This window comes from Lissotriton vulgaris, chromosome 6 (genome assembly GCF_964263255.1).
Source record: "Lissotriton vulgaris chromosome 6, aLisVul1.2, whole genome shotgun sequence".
Classification (NCBI taxonomy): domain Eukaryota; kingdom Metazoa; phylum Chordata; class Amphibia; order Caudata; family Salamandridae; genus Lissotriton; species Lissotriton vulgaris.
In genome coordinates this window covers 1,341,906,767-1,341,932,016 of record NC_141694.1, presented here as the reverse complement: position 1 = coordinate 1,341,932,016, position 25,250 = coordinate 1,341,906,767, and the positions used below count along the sequence as shown (strand labels likewise).

The 25,250-nt window shown below is 41.7% G+C and overlaps 1 protein-coding gene across 3 annotated transcripts in view; it reads left to right on the top strand.

Annotated features, from left to right (window-relative positions):
• LOC147708865 (muscarinic acetylcholine receptor M3-like) overlaps window positions 1-25,250 on the top strand; it is an 880,867-nt gene that overhangs the window by 544,292 nt on the left and 311,325 nt on the right. For all 3 annotated transcript variants that reach the window (XM_086927478.1, XM_086927480.1, XM_086927479.1), the window contains one exon: window positions 4,106-4,281. The gene's annotated coding sequence lies outside the window, so the exon portion shown is untranslated. The remainder of the gene's footprint in view (window positions 1-4,105; window positions 4,282-25,250) is intronic.

Genomic DNA, 25,250 nt, shown 5'->3' with positions numbered 1-25,250 from the left:
TGTTGCTCTGGCTACGGAGCTACCTTCATACATATGGTGTGGGACTGCCCAGGGCTAGTGAGATACTGGAAGAAGATAGCGGATATACTCACGGAGGCAAAAAGCAGAGTGATAGTGCTGGATGCCTTGCACTTTTTCTTGGGATTTACTAATCGTTCATCCAAAATCAAATCATTAAACACGTTCCTAGATCTTTCACAAGGATTACCTAAGCGTAGACTGACCATGTCCTTTGAATCCCACACTGCCCCTCATATTCAAGTGTGGTTGACTGACCTGCGCAAGGCCCTAGTATCCAAGCTAGAGATATCTTGTGGCCACGTTTCAGGTCCCCCATTGTCCCCTAATCCTCCAGACTGGCAGACTTACATAATGGTAATCGAGGCAAAACTAACTAGAGATACCGCTGAGCAACAAGATACCTCAAAACCAAGCAATAAATAAATGGTTCATGATGTGCCATAGGCTGCACTGTACTTTTCTTAGAAGTAACAAAACATTCGCTCTGTCCCCTGCAGTTTGAACACCTTGCCTCCCACCACCCAGTAGTAACACATAAATAGTCAGTTAGAACCTGAATACTTCTAGTAACAAAAAAAGAGGTAAAGGAAGAATACCCTCACTACACAAATTATGCCCTAAGTTTTTGTGTGTTAGTTAAACAAAATAATTCTCGAGATGTATTGTAATTCTTGGCAAGTTGAATTTAGCATTGCAATGATGTGGAGTGTAATGTATTACCCCAACCTAAGATTTGCTCCTCTATCTGCACCCAACTATCTTCCGTTTCACGTAACCATCGCATTGTATACATTCATGGTGTAAATGTATACTTTTTTGACTCTGGAAATCAACTTCGTCTGACAGAAAACAAATAAAGACATATTAAAAAAAAAAGAGTAGATAGTCTAATGTCCTTTCTTATGTCATTCTCCGCGAGGGAAAACCTGGTGGTCACTGACAGTGAAATTAAACCCATGACCTCCACATCCAGGAAGAAAATCTCCCTGGGTGTAGGGGCCCTAAATGCGGCTCCATTGAAGGTACAAAGATCACTGCTTGATTGACAGTGATCTCTAAATTTAGCAGAAGTAGCCGTCGTCAAGGTGGTAGGCGTAATGGTGACCACCACCCGACTGATGAACTACTGCTCAGCAATCTCTAGATAAGGCCATTCCTTTCTTCGGTGTTTCATTTTCTAAATATTTTAATTTCACTAGAAGTATATTCTGGTTTATTTAGAACCAAAGCAGTGCAAAATAGAAAAGATCTGTTTGCCACTTGGAGCCGTATTCTCCTTTCTTCCTCTATCTTCTTTTATGTGAGGTGGTAAGGGAGTAGGAAGAGGAAGGTTGCAGTCCCAGCCTCTGTCTAATACGTGCACCTGGAAAACCTATGATTGCACTTATGGGTCTAAGTCAGGAGAATTATGGCATCCATTAGATAATCTCTCAGAGAATTTAGAATACTTAGGTGTCCATTACATGATGCCTAGAAAATAACCAGCGACCCCCCTCCTGGACAGTAATAATAAAATGGCACTGAGAATTCAAGGGTGCAGGGGTTTCATTGGGATCACAAATAAGTACACAGGGGAGTTTTGAAAACTGGGGAATAACCAGAGGAATCTGGACTTTGCACCTGTTTCCCACCGTTATTCCCAATCTCACCTGTTATTTCACCCTTATTCTTCACCTGCTTTCAGTAGGTGAATTATCCAGAGGCTGTGGGGTAACACTAGACCCCGCACCCCCAGCAGTGAGAGGGCGGGGCTCGACCTCCAGAGGGCTCCCTCAACAAAAGTGGTAGGTGGTGGGCTAGCGTAGGGGAGCCTTCCATGTACTTTGCTGGTGGGCCCCTCAAGTTTCATTATGCCACTGTCCAGAGGAAACACTCCCAACCCACAGCGTTTGCGGGGGACTTGTAAATCCAATGATATCAGGATTATTGGGACACCCATAATTGGGGCCTTACTTTATCCACTCTTTGAAAGACTAGGGCAAACCAAGAAAGTGGGGGTGCTGTGGATCAGATTCAATAAACAGCTGGGGGTTGTGCTTTTGTCGTCTCTCCTTATTTGTAACAAGGTTCTGCTTTGAACCTCGATTGCATCCGTGTTTTCAAGTAGTGCACATGTTCTAAAACTACAGTAGATAAATCACGATAAAGTTATTGCGCTGCAGTGAATAAACACTGACGGCTGCAAAAAGAACTGGAACAAAACAGCACACCAGTTGTAATTAAACAATGTGGTGCAAAAACAGTAAATTTGTGCAAATGAACACAGGCAATATATAGCATCATCAACCCGGGCAGTTTACGGTTTATTTAAGCCTAAGAAAAAAGGAAGAGCTGCAACTTCTCGAACAAAATTTCAGTTTTCTGCAGCAGATGTTCTTCAAGAAAAAATGTCTCTCAAAGCTGGTTTAAAATCAAAACCAAAGCATGTGCGGCATGCTTGATTTATGTGCTGTGACCCTGTGGTAATATTCTGACAACTGTGTTGTTTTAATATGAATATTGCACAATTCTACATCAAAGAAACCACACTTACCCATTTCAGACTTAATAGTCCATGGCTTGTAAACATACTTTGACATGGAAATAGAGAGGGTAAATTAAACAGGAATTCAACAATAAATGATAGTGAAATTCTTAAAAGAAAAATAAACATTAGATTTGTTCATTTCTGGAAGCACCATATAACTGAATCCCGATTTTTCCCTTTTTCCTGGGAAAAGATCAATCGAGATATTTGTGGTGTGAGCTATACTTAATGGTTTGGTGCAGTTCCATATTGAGATATTTTGGTATTGAACGTTGTGATCATAAACCAGATTTAGCTCTCTGCTGGAGCAGTGTGCTGAGCAAAATTCATAAAGGAAGTTTAGTCACGGACTGCATAGTTGTATCACAGAAATAATGGGAGCTTAAATCACTATTGATTCAACGAATTAAGGAATTGCCCTAACCTTTATTGACTTTTATGGAATCAACCCTTTTTGTGCATTTGTTTGCAACTTTAATTATCATATAGGTAAAGAAGTTGGCAGATAAAGAAAGGGCTAAAACGAGAAAGATCAGCTTTGGTGTAAGAATTTGCGGAGACACATGTACATATTTTTTCTGTTAGGGCCAAACGTTTTAGTGGCGCTAGGAGTAGGGGTGCGGCGGATCCAGCACCCAAAATATCCTAGATAAACTTTGGATGGAGAATTAACACATAGAGGTCGAGATTTATTCATCTTGAAGCATTTACTGCTGGTTTGGAGCTAGCCCGTTTAATTCTGAATCCTCATGGTCACCACTGCATAGATCATGTTCGGAATTTGGAGGCCTCTTTGGGCGATATCCAGACGGACTTTTCTAGGCGTCTCAGTTTACAAAAGTTTGCCTTACATCCATTCCCTTGAGAGAGAACCCTCAGTTGAATCTGGCTACAGACTTCCTAAGCCACCCCTCTCAATTTGCAAAAAAACAAGAGCCCTCAAATTTTACAAACACTCCTGGATGCAATACACAGCAAATAAATCAAATGGCTCTCCTATCTTATCTGGTTGGATATCCGCACCAAAGTTGCAGTGCTCTCCACCTACATGTGAAAAGTTACTAGTTGCAATTTATATCTGTAAATTCAGTCATAGATGTCTCCATCCTCTAAACTGAGGGCATGGAAGCTTGTCTACACTTAGGAATAAATCTACACCCAGAAAAGGAGCATAACAAAAAAGTGAAATCTTACACCTAGATGCACTAGAAGATTTACTTGTAAGTAACTATACTTGGGTAAATGTATCTTTGTCAACAGGCCCCATATATATGTAGTTTGAACTTCAAGTAAAATAAAGATAGCATGTGTCAAGAAGTTTTGCCATTAGTAATCTTGTTTTTAATTTCTAATGTTTAATTGGCAAAGACATCTAGAACCAAAGAGTTACCAATCAATCAATCCGCATTAATATAGCTCTGCACTGTCACCACTAGTGGTATCTGGGTGCTGTGGGTGCGATGTCTTCGTCGAGGCGTTAGAGTGCTTGTATTTTATTGTCCTGTTTATCATGCTTGTTCCAGTCTGTTATAACCTGTTCTCTCTTTTCATTTGCAGGTTATTTGTTGGTGCTAAACGTGGTAGATCGTTTCCTGGGGTATTCTCAGACAACATTTCTCTCTGAGGTCATGCTTTTCGCTGATGCCTGGAACGCGGATTACTTCAATGTTCTGTTTCTTATTTTTCCACGTCCTACGACCACCCAAGATAGAATTGTCCCACAGTTGAAAAAGGTTTGTTCAATCTCATACTACATATTGTTACTGTCTGTTTTTGAAGAACCCGTTGTGAGGTACAGAGTGTTGGTGAAAGACACAGGAGTGGCCCATGCAGGTAAGAGCGGTGGGCGGTGGGTCAGGGTGGGGGGGAGTCGACGGCCGAGGAGAGGGAAAATTAAATAAATATTTGTTCTTCCCTCGTCGTCGTCTGACCATTCCCCCACCACTCCACCCCACTGCTCTTACCTGCACAGGCAGCTCCTTGGAAGACATTGAATCTTTAAGATGACACTAGTTTTTGCAAACATGCAATATCAATGTGGCTGCTTCTAAAGTAAGGCCAGGGCCTGCACTTCCATAAAACAAGTGCAACGAACCGGTAGAGGCAAAATATTACAAAAGTTCCTAAATATTTATTTTTATACGTGCTTGGTGAGAGATTTGACAAGAAATATTTGGCCTTGAACAATGCAAGTCCTAAACCACCCCATACTAATGATAACACTACAGTGTCTTAATAGTTACCTTTGTGATAGAGCATAGGTGAGCACATATTCCTCTGAAAGCTTATTCCCCAACAGAAATACTTCATAAAAATGACCCATTATGTACATTTCGTTTTAGATTAGTTCTAAACTGATGGCATTATTTGTTATTTTATTGATACAAATGTTTTAACACCTTGGCTGCTAAGGGGTTTTCCCGCTGGGTGCTGCAGATCATTGTTTCCCATTGTTCATGACATGGTCAACTCGTCATAAGCACAGGGCAGGTAAAACCCATGACGAGTTGACCTTGTCATTAGCAGGGAAGTGGTTAAGTGTTTTTAAGATGACAAATCAGAATGTTAAGTGATATATTGGTGCTAAACATTGTTCTTACATTTTTAGATTATATCCAAATAGCACCTTGTGTAAGGATATGTAACTAATATGTTGAAACCGTTTTATTAAGTGTTATACCTTACCTCTTGGTACAATATCTATCTATCTATCTATCTATCTATCTATCTATCTATCTATCTATCTATCTATCTATCTATCTATCTATCTATCTATCTATCTATCTATCTATCTATATGCAGCGAACACCTCTCTTTCCCAACCCCCCCAAAGATGCATTTAACCCAAGTCACAGAGTCTGCCAATCCTGTTTTTAGCTCATTCTATTAGATACATGCCTATGCAAGAGCATTTGCATTTTACTAGAGCTAGGTGCAATATTTATTAGAGCGAATTTATGAGTACATCAAAAAATCACCCCAGGGAATGTCCTTGGTTTTTCACATTCTCTTCTTTGATGGATGGGGTCTCCTGTATATTTCAACATTCTCTTTGTCGCACTTCCTTGTTTTGTCCAAAATAATGCCTTTACCTGTACAGAAACAGAGCTCTTTGTTTGCAGTCACGTCTACGTATTCAAGTGATTTCCCACGCTACACTAAGTTAGATTGCGTAAAATCTGCAATAAAGTACTGTAGTCCCTTAACGATTAAATATGCCCTGTAATTTGTGGAATGTAAGGAAATTCTGAATATGAACTTTTTTGTTTTTATTTTGTTTCATTTTCTATCATCTCACGTTGCTTAAGATCCGTTTAATTGCATCCTTTGCTGTTTGACTATGCAGTTACTCAATGCCCATTGGGTAAGGTCAGTGAGTCAGACTATTACTCATAATACATTCTGTCAGATCTAGCAGACCTGTTTGCATTGTAATTTATGTAACCAAGATGCTTAATATAGCCACGCTCTCGATGGATTTGAGAAATATATGAGAAGATGCTTGAGTTCTAGGAAATATATGACTTGGAAGCAAAGCCAGAAAAGTAATTGACTATCAAATAAAGCTTATTTGTAAATATAATATACTTCTTGAATAATTTGTATTGCCTGGAGTGGTTGATCAACTCGAAACCTACTTCTCTAGCATCTGGCTGGTGTTTGTCGCAGTACCACAGGTGGGATTCTGGGTAGCGTGGAGAAATACAGTCCGTGGTTTTAAGGTCTTTTGGGGTTCTTTTGTTTCACCGTTATTTTCAATACATCCCAGATTGCATAAAGTCCTGCCTCATCCAAAATCAATAACAACATTGATTAGTAACTGAGTTTGGTTTTATATTAGTATTTAATTTGATAATTGAAGATCTTCACACGTATGTTGCAAATAAGTAAAAATAATGCAGGTTCACTGGATCTTTGTATGTAAAGTTTCTTGCGGTTGGCTGAATAGTATTTTTTTAACTCGTCAAAACTCGACAGATGTCCCTTGCACAGTATTGAGATTAGCATTAGCTGTAGAACTTGCACTTGTAACATGGTGAACGAGGCATCCACCACGTGTCTGATGGAGCACCCATAATGCTTAATTTGAGCCAGTGGTTTCCGGTGTTCGGCACCGGCACTGGCACTAAATTGCCAGAAACTGAACTTATGAAAGTTCCACATGGTGGCGCTGTTTGTGTCATTTAAAGATGACCCGAAACACTGTTGTTTGTTAATTCAATATACTTTAAAAACAACTTAACTCATATTAAGTAATTCTTAAAACTTTGATGGCCTTGTACAGTCTGAATCGTCACACTTGTAGCAGTGTGATGGTTAGCAGTTGTGTAAGTAGAGTGGCAATGTGTGGTGCTAACTGCGGTGGCCTCCTGATGAGGGCCCCGGCACAATTTTTTTTACAGATTAAGCACTGAGCACCCGGACCATAAAACTTTTAAGTAAAGCTTTTAACCTGCTCACTGCTAAATTACTGCTTTAGCCAAGGGTCGCTGAATGTACCCCTGCATAAGCAATAGCTTATAGGAGGTTTTGGTATATTTGTTTGTTTGTTTCCCCTTCTCCCAGATCTGAAAGTAATTCCTAAGGGATACCTTTGGATATTGATGGATCCCCTTCATATTGTTACCATACACATGACACACTCATTTTATTGCAAGACCCTTCCTGTTACGTATTCTGTCCTTCTGGTGACCACGGGGTACATCTTGTGATCTGATCTCTACTTCCTGATGAAACTGATAAAACAGAGGAGATGGTGCTTGGAAAGCCAGCAGCCCCGCTTACAGTTCTTCCTCCCTCATTTCCATAAAGTGCTTAATATCATACCAGGGAATTACTGGATAATAGAGATGTGTACCGAGGTATAAATAAATCACTCAAAGCTTTGTTTTTGGTAATTCGAGTCTCCAAACAGAGCAGCACACACAGCATCAGCAAAATTACAAATGTGATATTGTGTTACCTCAGTGGATTTGTCTGACCAGCCGCTGTTGCCATGTTCACAGTGCTGTCCTTTGACAGCCCGCCAAGTGTCTAGGAAAGCATTCTACTTGGCACTTAACCCCTTAAGTGCTGCCGTCGGCCAACCGTCATCGCGAGCACTACCTTGCCAGTGCTGCGCACGACCGTTGGCCAACGGGCCAGCATTCGTTCTTCGAACGTTCAGCACTGGGCGCTGAACGTTCGACGCAGCTATGAGGTTAACACTTCCTGATTGCTGTAAGGCTTTATGGAATGGACCAGGCATGTGTGAAGCTGTGGGTATATGCTCTGGTAGAACTATGGAGTTTGATAGGCGCTACAGGCATGGGGTGATGAGCTTGGCTCTATATATATATATATATCCAGCAAGATGATGCATTGCATGATGATGCATTGGTGCATCCCAAGTGTTACATGTTTGTATAGTGCTACAATTCAAGTGTGTCTCTGAATGGCAATAGCATGTCAAGTTGGTGTTGAAATTTTGAAGTGTAATTTTATTGAGAAGATGCTTGCTCAATGAAAATAGATGCATATTGAATGGATACACGTATATTGGTATCCTATATGGAATAGTTACTGCGGGATCATATGTAATGTGAGAGAATAACAGCATTTATAGAGCATTGACGTGCGGCATTAGGCAGGTGATGAGGATGTGACGGGACACTGCAGCCTCTGCTTCACTTGTGCTCTCAACATTACATGTGCATTACACCTGCTCAGCAGACTATGGGATGGTGCACTGTTTTGTTTCTGACAGTGGCAGACAACCCACTAATCCATACATCACAGTAAGCCAATTTTATAGTCACAAGAGATGTGTGGTACTCCAGTAGGTGGTCATACTGGTGCACCACTGGAGCGGAAACTTGAACAAAGCAAAGATTATTCATAGCATCAATAACCGTGAATTGATTAGCTAATATTCTCAAAGAAAGCCTGCTTATTGTTGCACTTGAGTGAAGACTATAAGAAATATGTTCTACACGACTGTTGCATGAAATAGAAATCAAAATGATCCATGTGTGTAAATATTAACGTGTGCCCAAAAGGTCTCACTTATAAACAAAAAGCATAAGGGTCGTACTTAGCCAAAGTGTCCTTGAAATCAGTAACGATGAAGACTAGAATAGTTCAATGAAGACCTTCTGGAAAGCATACTTGCCCCTTTGGTCTAGAGTCATAGTCAGAGGTCAGTATATTCCAGTCACACAGTGATTTTATAAAGTCTATTTCAAGATGGATGCTCACAAATGAATTGATGCTCTGAACATTTCCTTCTCAGTGTTCAAATTATATTTCTCTACCACGTTCCACTCCCCAGTTCTTCGCTTCCATTCCTAGTCTGTTGCACCCTTATTACATCTTCCCGTGCGTGCTGATGCTCACACTGGCAGCATCCACTGCCCCGTGCTATGATTTAATTCAGAGGCTCGGAGCCTTTGGGGGTCTTTACCAATAGTGACCAAAAAGAAGGAATCCTGCAAGAGTGGTGCATCAGAGGCGATGACCTCTAGTGTCTACTATTTTTTGCTTCTGTGATCTCTGTGTGTTGTGCTACCACCAGGGTTACTATAGTGGAGTGTAACTCATGGCACCAGTTTTGTTGAGTGCATTCATCAGCACCTCAACTTGCATTAACCAAGTCCATATTTCCTTAGGTCCATCCTATGTCCATCTTTCTTCCCTTAACATTACATCCCCTGACTGCTAAAACTATCTAATATTCTGAGTCTTTTGTGTTGCTGTTTACAAGGAAGTATAGCAGTGCTTAATTTGAATGGGTGTTGGCCGGTTCACAATACCAGCATGTAATTCTCAACAATGGTGCTTATGGCAGTCTACCACATGGTGCCACTGTTTGTCTATGTGTAAGATGAGCATATCAACAGAGTGTTTGACATTTCAAAACATTAAAAGAAAAACATCATGCCAGCTGCCCAGGCCGGCCTTTTAACGTTGGGGGTCTTGAATAGTTCAAATTGTCACACCTGTAGGAGTGTGATGTTAGTAGTTGTGTTGGTACTGGTGTCAGCAGCGCTGGAAGGTGCAATTGGTGATACAAGCTGCTCTGGCCACCTAGGAAGTGCCCTGCCACTACTTTATTACAAATTAAGCATTGAAGTACAGTTAGTTCATAAACATTTCCAGTCTCTTTAAAATATGTCCAAATAGTTCAGCAACTTCTAAAGATGTCAATGATAATGTTGCCTGCTCTAGAGTCAGAATTTTCAAATTATGCACTTACATAAACCAATGTTTGAATACATATTTCCAAGACTAAAACTGATAGCTTTACTCTTTCCCATGCATGCTTTTGCACCATCTCAGTATGATTTGTTGAACTTATCTGTTGCCTTTGCTTCATTCTATGCATTGGAGTATTTAGGAAAAGATTATATTCTGCAGTATATGGGTGATTGGTACAATCTCCTCTATCTTGGCAGGATAGCGAGCTGCCTACCAAATGTTAAAAAGACCCTTCGTCTTGATTGGGCATCTCAGACTAACACCATCACACACAACTGGCTCACAGTAGGTTAAGCAGATAGGATGCTCATCCAACGCACCTTTCCATGAGCAGGATTCCCTCACTGGTGGAGACAAGGCCACTGGTAAAAAAAAAACTAGAGATGCTAATTCAATCCTTATTAATCTAATCAGGGACTTTCAAGCAGGGCCTAAATGTTGTGCCAGAGACAGAAGAATCTGAGTAGCTTACCCAAAGTGCTCCCAAACATTAACTACCTTGGACCCTTCCAACAAACCTCTTGTCACTGCCTCAGCGGGAGGATAGGAAAAAACATGGTTATTTCTGTGTGTTCTCTCTAATTGGAAAATAAAGGAGTTTGCAAAGTGAAAGTGCTTTTTACATAAAATGGAAAATAAAGGAATTTGAAAATGGAAAGGTTTCTTACATAAAAATGCTCCTCTGCTCTGAGGCTCCATGGACATTTATGTTGTGCATCCCCTCCATTATACAACAAAGCAGTAAACAGAGGAGCTAAACATATATGTGCCTTTACTCTGGGAGTTGGATGGCTGGGGTCATTTTATGTACTGCCATTAACTATCCTTGCAAAGATAATGGCTTATTTTCCGCTAGAAAAATTCTATTTGGCTGGTTGTGGGAGAACTATATTGCATGCAATATGTCTCATGGCAATAAGATATATTACATCTTATGACCATTACATTGTAAGTAAGTTTATTAATATCATTCCTAATATATATTCTCAATTCACTTATATTTAATTTACAAGGTAAATGTAGGTAGAGTTGCAAATAGTACGTATATACTCAAGCTACAATAATACAGTGTTAGCTAGTGTAACCATATACTCCCCTTAAAATGCAGTGGTAGGTCATAAGTTGATCTAACATGAAATAACTCCTAGTATATTAAAACATTTACTAGTCAATGGCAGCTTACATTTAATTCAAAACATATGTGTCCCTGGCAAGTTGGTTACTCAGGATGTGCTGGCCCCTGTGGGTGATTGTTCCCATTTATTAAAGTCAGCAGTGTAAAGATATAACTCCTCTAATCACAACTGTGTAAGACTGAAAGACTCCTGTGTGGGACAAACAGAAGGCTAGAGAAGTATCCATCAAATCAAAAGAAGACACTTGGGGTAGTCAGCAAAGCTATAAAGATCAGAGCAAGTGGCTGATCCAAGGCTCACTCCAAGTAAATCTTATGTATGTCATGTATTAAAAACAATAGGTCTGAAAACAGACAGCTATATATGTATATAGCTGATAACTAAAATGGTGATTTCAATCAATCAAAAAAAGCATTTCAGGGAGAGGGGAAAGGGAGATTATTTTTACAAATTGAGACACTGCAGGTTGTCAAGAAGATTTGCTTGTTCTTCTTTGTCATATAGGAAGAACAGCACACAATATCTGACCTCTCCAATTTTTACATTATAAATGGAAATCAATACTAAATTCCACTTCTTTACCATTAGTTCAACCAAAAATGCTCATTTTAGTTGAATTACCTTTAACATTGAAACATCTAGTCTGTCTGCACAATTTCAAGAGACAAAAAAAACACTTTCAAATATCAATTACCTGACATTGTCATGATTAGGGTATCAAGTGATTGCCCTCGATACTGAATTCCAATAGTCAGGTCTTGGTTACCCGTTTGACTCTTTTAGTCAGAAATCGAAAAGTGAAATCTAGTACCACTCTTTGTAATGGTGCGAATCATCACTTGTTTCTCAGTTGTGCTTAGCCCGACCTGTTGAATTGTTTATACCATGAATTGGTAAAACTGGCCCAATTACCAGGCACGTATTTTACAAATCCAACACACACTGTGATGGTGGACCAGCAACTCTGTCTTTTGCTCAGCAGACTGCGGGCTAAGCGGGGCTTTACGGTTGATGAAAAAACTGGGAGGGGCTTGGCCAATGTAATTAAGGGTGTGTCTTTAAACGCGTAAGCAAACAAATCTGTGCTTAGCATAGTGTGCCACCCGACTGGAATTTGCTGCTTTTCTCATTGCATCCTGCTATATAATGCAAGTAACATTACACTTACAACAATCCAGGACTATTGGCTTTGTCAATGGTTGTTAGTTGCATACTATAAATAACCAACAACTACAGCTTTGTTGTATATAATATTGCAAATGCTTCAGTTTTGACATGATAAAACGGTGAAAGACTAAGGAGTCTCTTTTAAGTTACCTCAAAGGAAGTGAAGTGTGGTACTGCAGCAGAGTTAAGATTTTTTTTTCACCCTTAGGTTGAGGGTAAAAATGGAGACCGAACAGAGACCCGTCTCAGCACCTGCTCTTTAGTACTGGCGGTGCACACCCCCGGCCGGACCTGGCCCATTTAAAGCCCTGGGCTAAGGAGTTGTTTTAGAGATGGATGGGTTACCATGACAACCCTGGGAGCGCCCATTAGACCAGCCCCGACTTGCACGGCAGCTAATACAATGTTTAGTACAGCTATTGAAGCCCTATACTTGTATGCAAGGAAATAACAAGAGGCTCGTGAAGAGCTATAAATGTCGAGAATATTATAGCGGAGTTGTGCGGTTTGTGCAATTGCACCTGCTCTCTACCGAATTATCCCTTTTTATTGGGCTTTTGCACTGACTGTGGAGCCATTGTTTAGATTGTCTTTCTCAATTTGCGAACCGTCTTTTATGAAAACGAGGAAAACAGAGCTTGGGTCATTTCTAATGATAATCAGAAGAGAACCAGTAGAAACGAAGAAGAATTAACCACGAGGTGAACTGTTCGCAAACGAACTCTGCCACCTTTCGTTTGTGCACGTTAATATGACGTCGCGTACCCTTTGACATCAGGACTTTCGGTTTCGTCGAGGATTAGTCGAACAGACATTGCCCTTGGCCATGCGCTTGTCCTTCCGCCTTTGAGTGTTTCCACCCCCCAAGGAAAGCAGCTGCCTCGCGTGTGACTAGTGAGCTGCGACACCTTGATACCAGCCCACCACTACTAGCGAGGCCCTTCAAACGGTGACGTCTGTTTATTTAGCTCGAAGAAGACGTCTGTGGTATTGCTCGGTTCCGGCAACACGTGCTCTTTGACTACTATCACATATGCCATAAATGTAATAAATACCTCAGCGAAGCGTATTTGTCATTTGTGCCAAGAACATTGACTGCACCATGCTGTATGTGGCCCTTTTAGGAGAGTTTGAGTGTACACACGAAAGGGGCAGCAGGCCTTTGTTTCACCCAGGCAAGTCCCGACCGCTCCTGGTGCTGTAGTCGCTTTGCCCAGCTTCCAGAGGTTAACTGCAGCAGTCACTGCAGGCTTCGAAAGGTAACGAGGGCAAATGACACAGGAGGACACAGGTAAATCAATATATGTATTGTGTGCTTGTCACCTCGGGGTAAACAGGTGGAGTACGTTCTTGAAAGCGAACAGAGAGGTAGAGAAGGAAAGAATGGATGGAAAGAGTACGTTTTTTCCACATGGTAGAACTTTGGTAAATCCCTACATCTGGCTCACACTGCAGTCTTTTGGAACATTTTAGGTAACTTAATATAGTTTTTAAAAAATCAAGGAACAGCACTACGCGCTGCCCAGTTCCTTTTGCATATCTAAAACTGGGGAAAAAAAGATCTTAGTAATAAGCAATGGGAGATGAAACATTTTTGCGATCACTTTTTCTTCCGACAGAAAAAAGTACTGTTTGATTCTATATAATCTGCAGAAATGAAAGATTGTAATGATTCCACTTGAAAGGAATAAGAGCTCCAGCCATTGTGGGCCCTTGTTCTGCTTTTAGTCGTTCTTTAGTGCACAAATGGGAGCTGCAATCTGCTATAAATATAATTTATGAATTTATATTTAATTTGAGGAAAACATTTGTTTTGCCTTATCCCCCCCACACCCCATTTTTTGTTGGTTTTGCTCTGAACATCTGGCATTTCAACGTCTATAGTAGATGATACCTGATGAAGTGGCCATGGACATGGTCTGTGCTTTAAAAATAAAGGCCGTTTTTTCTTTAAACTTGCAACCACTGATACTTTGAAAAGTCAACTGCAATTATATGCAAACTTTTTGCTCTGTTGCACAAAGTTCTATTATGGGGGACAGCATTGTTGGAACAAGTACTACTGGGCATTTAGTCACACTGGCTGTTAGAACTGGGGGTCTCTAGTTGGCAGAGGTAGGTCCCACTGTCCAAAATAGGGACTCTTGCTTCTAGTCATGGTAAGGAGGAAACACTCTTAGATAACCCCTGCTCACCCCCTTGGTAGCTTGGAACGAGCAGTCAAGGCTTATCAAAAGCAATGTGTATTGTACCAAAACTCACAGTAACACAGTGAAAACACCAACAAACTGACTCCACAACAGTGTAGAAAAATGAAGGTATTTAATCTAAACTACACAAGAGCAAAACAACAAAAATCCAGCATACACAGTTCAAGAATATGGTTGCAAAGTGTTCCTAAGGTTAGCGATAAAATGATCCACAGTTGTGTCACGTTTTAGCCACAGTACCTTTGTTTGCGATAAAAAGTTCTAAGCACAGAAGCTGTAGCGGTAGAAAACAAGCGATGCGTTACTCCCGAGACCCTGGGGAGGCGTTAGCGACAGCCCCGCTGCAGCAGCGGACGTGTTGCGACGAATCCGGTCTGTATGGGGAGGAAGGTGATGACTTGTATGGATTCTGGTGCGTAGGTTCCGTAGGAAGTTTTCTCTCGCAAAGGCACGATGCGACGATCCCCGGGGCTTAGCGACCATCTTCTCGTCTCGCGGCCCCTCGAAGCAAAGGCTCTGAGACGGTGTTCGCAGAGACGTGAAGCAACTCGCAAAGCGGCGGTGCGACGATCTCACCCAGTGATGACAGGCTCTGCGACGATACTCGCAGCAGTGATATTTTTCCCGCTAGCGAAGGGTGCAACGTCTCTGGCCGCCGCAACAGGCGCTGCGACGACTCCGGCCTTCGCGGCGGCCGGAATTTCCTCGGACTGACGGTGTTGCGCTCCGCAATTGAGCGATGCAATACATTTTCTGTAGCAAAGTCTCTCAAATCTTGGTTTCCAGCTTCCCAACACAGGTGCCTCTTCCAGAAGCACCACAACTGGCCCAAGCACTCTAGGAAGGACAGAGCTCTTCCAGCAGAGCTCAGTGAAGCTGGGGGTGAAGTCCTTTTGTTCCTGGGACTTCAAAACAGGGAGCCAGCTCACAACAGCCCCTTGGAGATTCCTTCAAGTCAGGGGACAAAGCAACGACAAAGTCCTTCCCCTCTCCTAGGCAGCAAAGCAACTGCAGGTCAGTCCAGCATCACGCAGCAGGGCATTCCTTCTTCTTTAGTCTTCCAGCTTTCTCCTTGGCAGAGGTTCCTTCTTGATTCCAGGATGATCTAATTTCCTGTAGTGAGGGGTCCTGTACTTCTACCCCTAAAAGTCTTTGATCCCTTTGTGCAGGAGGGCTCTGAGCCCGGTCTGAACCAGTTCTGAGTGTTCCTTGAGCACTTTGTTTTCCTGGCCTCTCCTTTCCTTTCAGAGAGAGGGGCAGGGTTGTCCGCCGCCCAGCAGGAGGTGGAGCCAGCATTGTGGAAGGCAGACACAGCCCAATTCAGGCCCAGGTGCTACTCCCTCCACCACTCTAGATGCAGATGGAGCTATTTGGCCCAGGGATGGCCCACTCAGACTCCGGGAGCCACCCGGCCCCTGTCACTCACAAACCAGACAGTCAATTCACAAACAGGCCAAGGCACACAGAAGGGTCAGACAAGAGAACATCAACTTTCTGAAAGTGCTGTTCTCAAACACAGGATTTAAAAACAACCTTTCCTAAAACATGTGTTATTAAATTCTGAGTTCAGGGATACCAGATTTTTATGTCCTATCTTGCTCCTATGGGAAGATATGTTGGTAGCCACTGTAGCCAGCATTCCCCATGATAGCCTATGGGGCAAGATAGCCTTACAATAGTGAAACACGAAATTGGCTGTAATTCACTACCAGAGCATGTCACCTGCACAAGTACATGCTCTACCTTTCATATACACTGCACCCTGCCAAGGGGGTACCCTGGGTCTTCCATAGGTGTGACCAATGTGTACAGAAAGGGAAGGGTTAGGCCTGGTCAGTGGGGACACTGACCAGGAGGACATGGCAGTTCACAGACTGCACACAGGCACTGCAGTGGCAGGCCTGAGACACCATTGTAGGGCTACTCATGTGGGTGGCACAATCAGTGCTGCAAGCCCACTAGTAGCATTTGTTATCACCAGCCCTGGCACACTCAATGCACTTTACTAGGGACTTCTTTATGACACAAATATGGCAATCATGGGTAACCAATCATAATAACAATTTACACAGGGAGCACTTGAACTTTGACACTGAACAGCAGTGGCAAAGCGCCCAAAGCATCATAACCAGCAAAAACGAAATCCAGCACAGCATCAAAAATACAGGAGGTAGAGGCAAAAAGATAGGGGGAAACCGCGCCAAAGGTGCCAGGTCTTATACTGGCCATTGAGTTTTTACAAAGAGAAACAACTTAGGGTCCCTGGTAACCAATGTTCAAGACGTCAAGGCTGCTACATGGGGTGGGCGTCAGCTAAAGCTCACCGACTTTGACTTGATGTGGGTGCAGTGGCGGCTCCTCCGCTAAAGCCTCAAAGCAGCAAAAGAAAGGAAACAAATGATAATAACTAATGTTATTATCATTTTATTTTGTCCTCCTGCTGCAGCAGCTTGCGTTAGGGGGCTGGGCTGAAGAGCAGGGAGGTAAGTGATTTTTTTTAAAGGGATCCCCGCCCCTTTCCACCCGCCTCACTGCTGCTTCATCGCAGCAGCCGTGACTTTGTGGGTGAGCAGTGAAGGCTTCACTTAAGGGAAGGGAGTTCTGTTGGGTGAGTACAGTACAACCAGGGCTTTAAGTGGGAAGAAAAAACTAGGGGGTCTATCAAAGGGGCGTTGCTGATGTATTTAAGGGCATGGCTTTAAAACACTTAAGCTAAAATCTGTGCTTTGCATATTGTGCCACCAACTGATATTTTGCTGATTCTGACATTGCATCCAGATATATAACACAGCAAGTAACATTACACCTAAAACAAGCCAGGACTATTGCCTTTGTCAATGGTGTTTGTTGCATTAAGTTGTATATTATATTGAAAATGCTTCAGCTCTTGTCGTAGAGGTTGTGGTGTCACGCTAGAGATGCCGACTTTGGAGATGGGAAAGCACGCTTGAGTCACAGGTCAGCTCAACATCTTGTTATTCTGGGCAAACCACCAAATCTTCCCGTACCTACCAATAATATTTTATAAATAAGTCATTGTGCAATGTAGCTGGTGCTCATGTATAGCGTTTCAATACCTTTGGGTCGAATCTGCGCTATATAAAGCTGGAAAAAGAAATAAAAGTTACTTCAAAAGCAGTGAACTGCAGCAGAGTTCAGTTTTTTTCCCACCCTGAGGGTGAGGTCAAAAATGGAGAGCCCAATAAGGACACATCTCAGCACCTGCTTTTTTGAGCTGCCGGTGCTGAGCACCGGTAGAACCCTGCCCACTTAAAGCCCTGAGTACAACACAATTAAAACTGTTGCAAAAATGTATGAATGTCCTATCATGGTTGGGTTAGAATACTGCACCTTTAATAATGTTAAATAATTAATAGAATACATTTATAGTGCTAGTATTTAAGCAGTGCACTGATATCTCTAATGTTCACAAGTCTCTGAGCGCATCTAAAACGAAAAATGACCAAAATAATGCAGTACAGACATATGATTGCAAACTGTGAATATAGGCAAATATGGTAATTGAAAATTTAGTAAAATGGAGTATTGTATTCTTCTCACCAGAACAGAGTACGTTGTATTTCTTTGGCTTTGATTAACTTTCACAATCCTAAAGGAGCACTACCATCTAAAAAGCACAAAGCTAAGTAAGCATATTGGCAATTCCAATATTCATGACATTTGTAATGAAAGGGGACAGGGATCCAGAATTTGTATGCCTCGTTTACGGAAAGAAGGTAGATATTTCAAACTTGGTACATGGATATGGGCACAGAGCCACCCACCCAAGAGCACCGGGAGCTCAGAACAGACCACAAGCATTCTCTCGTTCCTGTTAGCTGAGTTTTCTGCCAAGTGCTGGACGGTGAACTCAACAGATCAAATCAGGACCAAATGAAAAGGGTAAAAATAATAAAAGCCAGTATAAGGTGGTTCATGCCCGCTTGGCACAGTCAGCACTGTCTAACCTGCACATTTAAAAGCAAATCTCTCAAGACGCCTGACTCTGTCTCTGGTGAGGGGCCTGTGGGGATCTGCAGATGTTCACCAACACCAACAGCCATCGAGGCCACCCCTTGAGCATCCCACTTGCAATCTTGTGGGTCAAAGCGTTCATGGGTTCAAATGGGACCCAGTTTCTTATTTAAGATGCCACATACCCAATAAGGCACATGGCTAAGATGATTATAATCAGGCAGCCAGATAATAAATTATTGAGGTCTCAAAAAATCACCCCTTACACTTGATGAAGTATATGTATTTTCAGTAAAATAAGTGGTCAATCATGCAGTAATGCTTCCGGGGTCCCTAAGCGCTGTGGCCCAGTGTTTGACATTAGTTTAAGTAAAGTAAGATAGGTGCAAAGTTATGTTCACTTTTTTGTGTGGAGAGGTGTGGCCATTCTTTCAGGTTCTGGTGATATTTCAGTAGCTGCATCCTACCCCTCTCTTGGATGTGAGGGGCACTATAGTACACAGGTCTGATTCATAAAGCTTTCTGAGCATACCTTCAAGGGCTAAGACATGCTTACTGTCAGGGACTGTGAGTAGGTCCTATACCTGTAAATCCATAAGTCCCATTGACACATACTGTTGGAAGTGGCCCTTTCTGCAGGGTTATACCCTCAACTTTTGCTTCTTCCTATTTTTCCTGACCTGTTTTTGTTAGCTATAGGCCTGTGGGCACTTTACCACTGCTAATCAGTGCTAAAGTGCATATATTATTTCTGTGTAAATTGTTATTATGTTTGGTTATCCATGATTGGCATTTTTGATTTACTGGTAAGCCCCTAGTAAAGTGTACAGAGTGTGTCATGGTCTGTAAATCAAATGCTACTAGTGGGATTGCAGCACTGATTGTGCCACACAAAGGAGTAGCCCTTTAAATGTGTCTCAGACATGCCACTGTAGTGTCTGCTAAAGCCAGGGCTTTCTCAAGGCTAGTTTACACATTCTAACATCATAGTATCAGCGATGAGTCCGTACATTTTCAAATTAGTAATGGAAAAGTACAATTTTTGGTTGTTATGAGAAAGAAAGTCTCTCGTCAGGTCCTAATTCCTAGGACCGGACAAGAGACTTTCTTTCTCATGACCACCAAATATTGGACTTGAATCACAATGTTCCATTACTAATTTGAAAATGTACGGACTCATCGCTGATACTATGATGTTAGAATGTGTAAACTAGCCTTGAGAAAACCCTGGCTTTACCAGCCACATAGGGTGAAACACGTGTTGGCTGTTCACTTTCCCTAAAAATTTGCTTTACGAAAAACCAAAAATGTGTGAAATGAATACAATAATGTGGTGAATAAAAAGAACTATTTTCACTCAAATCAACCTGGATTAATGAATGATATTTGAACAAGGAATTATCCTTTAACCATAATATTTTTCGGGAAAAGAGGAACACCTGCTCACAACCCTTCCCTCAACTGCCTATCCAAGGCGGTAAAGGTCCAGAACCTTGAGCAAAAGTTCCTCTTAAAACATCAGGGATTCATAGCCTTTTCAGGATCCCTGGGCCGTTCACTCATTTCTCAACTGTAGTGTCTGTGCCTGCAGTTTGAAACTGCCATGTCAAGTGGGTAAACTTGCCAGGCCCTAACCTTCCCTTTTCTTACATGTAAGGCACCCCTCAGATAGGCCCAAGGTATCCCCCTCGCCTAGTGCAGTGTATGTAATAGGCAGGACATGTATTAGTGTTTTTTACATGTCTTGGTAGTTAATACTGCCAATTTCATTTTTCACTATTGAAAGGCTATCTGTCCTATCGGCTAACATGGAAGTTACTTTGTAACATCTTACAAGTATAAATTTCCATTGGGACGAGATAGAGAAATGGAGTTTAGGCCTATGAACTCAGAATTTAATAACACATATTTTGAGGGAGATTGTTTTTAAATTGTGTGTTTGAAAAGGCCTGTTTTTAGAAAGCAGGCATTTTCTTGTTTAACCATTCTGTGTGCCTCTGCTCGTTGTGTATTGACTATCTTGTTTTAGAGTGACAGGTGCAAAGGATGGATGTATGACGTTACAACGCATACTTTTACTCCGCATACCATTACAACACGGTATTCACAACGCATACCATTACAACGCATAGCGCTTTGGGGTGCTGGATAGTGGTAAGTATAATTTACTATTCTAACTCCAGTCCCCGTGGACCCTAGGGAAGGTGTTGGATAGTAAATTAAACTTACCTCTTATCCTAGAGCGCCCCCCAGCGCAATGCGTTGTAATGGTATGCGTTGTAATGCCTGCGTTGTAGTGGTAGTGCGTTGTAAAAAATGCGTTGTAACAGGTGCATACCGCAAAGGATGTGTATTCACTATAGAAAGCCAAAATCGGGGTTGAGGTGTGTCCTGCCTTCCCTGGGTGACTCATAGCTGGACTGAATAGACCTTGGCTGCATTTAGAGTGACAGGAGGTGTTTAAGTTGCACCTGAATAGGCGGTGTCTCCTTTGCAAAATGCTGTCTCCGCCTCCTGTGGTCATGCTGCAATAGCGAGGACAGAACTGGCTTGGACTGAGATCAGAGACCCTGGTCACAAAGAGAAGAAAGAGAAAATGGGGTAGAAGTATTGGACCTTAAATCCCAGACAATATGATCACTTCTGGACTCAAGAGAACCCTCTGCCAAGGAGGAGAGCTAGAAAAATGTAAGGAGGAGTATGGCCCCTTTGCTGTATTTTGTTTGCTGGATTGGCCTGCAGTTGCTGCTTCTGCCGGGGAGAGGACAAAGACTGGAACTTTGCTGTGAACCTGCTTGAAGAAGAATCTGTGTGTGCTGGCCTCCTGTTCTGAATTTGCAGGGACACAAAGACTGCAACTCAACGACCAGCACCTGGACTCCTTTATGGATTCCTGCATTCAAAAGGGCACCAATTCCAAACCTGCGCCCTGAGAATTGATTAGTGTTGCAAAGCAAGAAAAAGAACTCCGACGCCGTCAGTGATGCTGTGACCTGCACCAAGGCCGGGGGCACCGCTCAGGCAGTGCACACCTGCAACGAAGCTCCAAGGCCCTTCGACACCTGCAGGTATCGGCCTTCCTGACGCCACCGCTCGCACCAATGCCGTCACCACCAGTGCCTGCATCATGTTATTGCGGAGCCGATAACCAAGGAGGGTGACTTCACAAACTCTTCGATGTCCCATCGCCTCACCTCCACCAATGCCTCACTGCCGATGCTGTCCTGGATTTGATGCCTCGCCTCCTCACGGACTCGACTCCTCACATTCCTGTGGCAGAAAGGTACCGGCCTCGACTCAGCACGACTCCTCACCTCACCTTCACGACGCCTTGCATCATCTGTTGACTTTGTTCCAAGGTACTGTTTTCTGGGGGTCCGTGTGACTCGGGGCACCTCGTGGTCTGTGCCGTACTTTGGATTTGCGCCTGTCACAACGTCGTAATAGCCCAGGGTGGAGCTATTTTTTCTATAGTTCTATTTTTGAAGTAACTGTTTTATAAATTATATCTTGATACGTCTGTGTTCGATTTCTGTTGTTTTTTATTGTGTTTGGTATAGCTAAAGATACTTTTTTTTTCTAAACTGGTGTGGGGCCCATTTGTGCTGTTTTCACTGTGTTACTGTGTGTTTGGAGTACAAACACTTTACACATTGCCTTTGGGATAAGCCTGTCTGCCCATGCCAAGCTATCAAGGGAGTGAGCAGGGGTTATCTAAAGTGTGTAACTCCCTTACTCTGACTAGAAGCAAGGGTCCCTACTTGGACAAAGGTGCACATCTCTGCCAACTAAAGACCCCCATTTCTAACATATACTCATAGAAAAGTGTTTGCAAATGAAGCCTGGTTATTCGGTGGATACTCACAAATTAGCCTGGAGGAGGACACACCAATTCATGGAAAATGGAAGAAACTTTGTGAATCGTTCCCTTTGAAATCATGAGGAGAAAAATGCATGATCTTTTTACTCTTTATGGAATCAAGGCCTCCAACTGCAGTGGCCCTTTTTCTAGTAGTTGACAATAATACTTTTTTAATGTAGGGTTAAGTACTGTAAATGAAATGTATTTAATGACTGTGGAAGCCTGAAAGCATGACTAAGCCCTAGGACTATTAAAATTTGTGATGTTTTCAGCATGTTTCGGTGGCACCAGCTCACCACATCGTGTTATCTTTATAGGCCTTCAGTTCGTTTACACTGCGGTTGATGCCTCCAGTTCATTCCTATCCTGCACAGGTCCACGTGCAATATAAATGCACCCCATGATGCGAAGATACTGGCTGACACCGGCTGCCATTGCCGTGTCAAAGAGCATAGTAAAGCCATTATTGATTGGACACCAAAAACCACATAACAACGCTTTTTCCGAGTTCAGTTAATTAACATTGACATATTGACTCACAAAACAGCACCTTTGAGACTTCCAAGTTGATTTACACCAACTACATTTTGCCTGGTGTTTCTGAATTGGAAAAGCAATGAATCTGCCCACACTATCTAGATTGTGGAGCTTTGGAGCGCGTCCCCTTTATGATGTTCTTATTATGGGTTGTTTGATTTTATCTCTGATTTTTATTTTTGGAACAATAAAAAAGCTGCCTTACCATGGCACTTCGCTGCCTGCTCACAGTTTTATGCCTGGAGTTAGAGCACTGGGGATTGATGTAACATGTTGTTTATTATGTTCTGCAGTCTGATAGCAAGGATAGAGATCAATATAAAATGTATAAATAAACAAATTATGGCTTATCACATAGATGTATTGGCCCACACATATAACTTATATTTGAGACAGAAAAGAGTAACACTGGTGTTTGGTGTATGCATTTGTCTAAATACAGAAAACTGTATCCCTTCATCATGGATACCCACATCTTCTGCTAACAGGACAACTCGTTCAGCTCTCAACTTCGTAGTCTGGCAGCAGGATGTCCGATTTCTCCCGAAGGTGGAGTCAGCTGTGAAAGAGATCAGTATTTCCAGGTCAACCTGAAGTTTAACCTATGTATGATCTGCAGGCAGCACAGCTCGGAAAGAAATATCCCCTTATTGTTTCTGAGCTGCGGTGTCTGTAGATGATGCTCTAATATGTAGAGTTACTGAGTTAATGTATGTGGTGTAAACAGTGGCATATATCTGAGAATTGAGAAAGGGCAACACCAGTGCCCAACAGGACCGGCATATGGCTGCAGGGCAGTATAGAACCAGTACTACACCCATATAGCCGAATGGATGTCTTACAAATGAAAATGCTCCTTTCCTCCACCAACCTTAACGCCTCAACAGTTGGTGTTAAGACTGTCACACTAACACTACAGAAACAGTGCCTCTTTTAGCCTTCTGGAAGATGAGCTTTGGATCCTTCGGCGCGTTCAGGACACAGCAGTGAGGCTTTTTTGTGGTCTTTGCATATTAGATTTTTGATCATGTCTCTGAGGTCCGTATTTCGCTCCATGGGCTTCCAGAAACACAAAAGATTAATTTTAATGTTAAAGCTCTATGCTTTGTTCTGTAGGCTTCTTATAAGACTGGTCTAATCTTGCTGCCTATGCTGATCATCCCCTACTGCCCTTCCAGATTGCTTCTGTCTGATTCTCTTTCATAGGCCAAAACTCCTCCTTTCAAGTAAACTTGGGGGCAGATTCACTTTTCGTGACATACTGGTGGCATACAGGGCTCCTCCATATTTACCAGGACAGGAAAAGCCACCCGTGTGACTTTTCCTCACCTTGTAAATATGTCCCCTTCACACACAGCACTATGCGTTGAAGGGGCGTTCCAATGGGTGTTGCTGTGGGTGTTCCCACGCAACACCCATGGAACAAGACGCAGCTCCAGATGGTGCACAGACATAATATCGACTCCAAAATATCGTTTGGACAGAATATCGAGTTTTAAATATCGTTTGGACAAAATATCGACTAGACAGAATATCGACAGCCAAAATATCGTTTTTAAGGTAAGTGAAGTAATATCGACTGTAAATAATATAGACAGTGAAAATATCCAAGTATATAATCTAGATAGTAAAAAATATAGTTTTTAAAATAATATTTAATTATTTAAAGTGTTTTTATGTAATAATATGTGTGAAAAGTGTCATTTTATTTTATAATTATTTTTAATTAATGATTTTTTTAATTATTGTGTCATTTTATTATGTAGCGGGTTGTGGGTTTATAGGGGAATAGGGTGGGAAGTAATTTAATTATAATTAATTAAATATGTAAATTCATTAATTGGTAGTAATAATTAATTAATTGGTAATTAAATAATATATGTTAATTATTTAAAATTTAATTGGTAATTAATTTAATTTAATTGATTAATTTCTATTTATGTAAATTAAAATAATGTCTTTTCTGTAGCGGGTTGTGGGTTTATAGGGGAATAGGGTGGGAAGTAATTTAATTATAATTAATTAAATATGTAAATTTATTAATTGGTAGTAATAAATAATTAATTGGTAATTAAATAATATATGGTATTTAATTAAAATGTAATTGGTAATTAATTTAATTTAATAGATTAATTGTTAATTATGTTAAATTAAAGGGGTATTTTTAGGGTTCAGGGTCAGTTTTTAGTTTTTGGGTAAAGGGGTATTTTTAGGGTTCAGGGTCAGTTTTCAGTTTTTGGGTAAAGGGGTATTTTTAGGGTTCAGGGTCAGTTTTCAGTTTTTGGGTAAAGGGGTATTTTTAGGGTTCAGGGTCAGTTTTTAGTTTTTGGGTAAAGGGGTATTTTTAGGGTTCAGGGTCAGTTTTCAGTTCATGGGTAAAGGGGTATTTTTAGGGTTCAGGGTCAGTTTTCAGTTCATGGGTAAAGGGGTATTTTTAGGGTTCAGGGTCAGTTTTCAGTTTTTGGGTAAAGGGGTATTTTTAGGGTTCAGGGTCAGTTTTCAGTTCATGGGTAAAGGGGTATTTTTAGGGTTCAGGGTCAGTTTTCAGTTTTTGGGTAAAGGGGTATTTTTAGGGTTCA